Source organism: Microtus ochrogaster (genome assembly GCF_000317375.1).
Source record: "Microtus ochrogaster isolate Prairie Vole_2 chromosome 14 unlocalized genomic scaffold, MicOch1.0 chr14_random_2, whole genome shotgun sequence".
Taxonomy (NCBI): domain Eukaryota; kingdom Metazoa; phylum Chordata; class Mammalia; order Rodentia; family Cricetidae; genus Microtus; species Microtus ochrogaster.
This window is the reverse complement of record NW_004949097.1, coordinates 15,442,823-15,445,026: the sequence shown is the minus strand read 5'-3', so window position 1 is coordinate 15,445,026 and position 2,204 is coordinate 15,442,823.

Below are 2,204 nucleotides of genomic sequence, written 5' to 3'. Positions count from 1 at the left end.
GCCTGCCTCTGCCTCCCGAGTGCTGGGATTAAAGGCGTGCGCCACCACCGCCCGGGCCAGGTTCTCACTTTGTACACCAGGTTCGCCTCCAACTTGCCAAAGATTGTCCTACCCAACCTCCTGAATGCTGGGATTAGAGGCCTGTGTTACAACTGGCTGCCTGATATAGTATTCACAAAAAGAATCAAAGACATGTGCTGGGCGTCCTTAGCCTTATCTCGAGGGAAAGGTGAGTGTGCTATCCACCCGTTCTGCCACCCCAGATGCAGGACAATCAGATCCACAGCTCTGCAATGCAGGACAATCAGACACAATAGGGCGTCAAGTCAAAGCAGGAACACAGTTTACTACTGTGAGCGTCAGTTTATATAGATTAAGTGACACTGTGTGATGTGGGGGTACCTCCAGCCAATGAGAGACAGCCAAGCCCTCCCTCTGGCTGGATGGGCATCTACCTATATTTTGCTGTCTCATCCTCACCTGGTTCCCTCAAACTCGAGCCAGGCTTTTCTCTGTCCTACAGGCCTTGAGGTACAGGCCCTGAGATAATTTTGGCCCCAACAAAAGTGGGCAGGTTAGAGGTGATACCAGAAGGGGAAGAAGGGACGTGTCAAAACAGAGCATGTCAGGTAGCCAGCAGCTACTCAGTGCTCTCCCAAGGGACGTCAAGGGGTGAATGACAAAGCATCATGTATTCACTCTGTCTCACAAACAGCAGAAATAAGCTACTGAGACATATTATAATTTGAAGGAAAATATAAGCCCCTCAGACATCGGTCTTAGTGGGGTGTCATGGCACATGCCTTAGTCCCAGAATTTGAGATGGATGTCTGTGAGTTCCAGGCCAGCCTGGTCTACGTAGCAAGTTATATGCCAGACAAGGCTGTGTATTAATTGATTGGATGAATTAGTGTCTTAGCTAGGGTTTCTATTGCTGTGAAGAGTCACCCTCACCACAGCAACTCGCTTACAAAGGAGAGGTTTAGTCCTTTATCATAACGATAGGAAGCAAGGCAGCCTGCACAGACATGGTGTTAGAGAAGGAGCTGAGGTTCTTACATCTTGACTCACAGGTAACAAGAGGTGGTCTGAGACACTGGTTGTGGTCTGAGCATCTATGAGACCTCCAACTCCACCTCCCCACTGCACACTTCCTCCAACAAGGCCACACCTCCCCATAGTGCCACTCCCCTTGGGAGTCATTTTCTTTTAAATCACCACAATTAGTTAGAAACTAAAAATTATTTCAAAAATAATCTAAATGGAGAGAGGACGGGAACCAACCAGAGGAGAAGGTGTGTGGGAAAGACCAATAGGGGTACTGAATAAGAACAACATTTAGCAGGGCATGGTGGCACATGCCTTTAGTCCCACCATTCAGGAGACGGAGGCAGAATCTCTGTGAGTTTGAGGGCAGCCTGGTCTACATATGGAGTCCCACGGCAGCCAGAATTACTGACTGGTGTAGGAGGTTCTTCTGTTTGTGTGTTACTTTCATTGGTTGAATAAAGAGACTGCCTTGGCCTTTTGAAAGGGCAACCCTCAAGTGGGAGGAGTAGACAGAACAGAATGCTGGGAAGAAGGGAAGTGTGGCAGACGCCATGATTCTCCTGCCTGAGATAGACGCTGGTTAGAATCTTTCCCGGTGGTGATATACATATTATTAGAAATGGGTTAAATAAAATGGGAGAGTTAGCCAATAAGAGGCTAGAAATAATGGGCCAGGTAGTAATTTAATTAATACAATTTCTGTGTGATTATTTCGGGTGTAAGCTAGCCTGGCGGGATGGAACAAGGGGCCCCACTCCCTTCAACACCAAAAAAAAAAAAACCAAACCCCAAAATGAACAAAACAAAAGAAGAACAAATTTAATGATATATATGTATGAAAAAGCCATAATGAAACCCATTACTTTTTATAACTAAAGCAGCGATTACATGTATATTTGTGGTTATAGCAGCAATTTCTTCCTATCTGTCTTAGTAACTGTTCTATTGCTATGAAGAGACACCTTGACCAAGGCAATTATAAAAACAATCATTTAAAGCCGGGCGGTGGTGGCGCACGCCTTTAATCCCAGCACTCGGGAGGCAGAGGCAGGCGGCGGATCTCTGTGAGTTCGAGCCCAGCCTGGTCTACAGAGCTAGTTCCAGGACAGGCTCCAAAACCACAGAGAAACCCTGTCTCGAAAAACCAAAAAAAA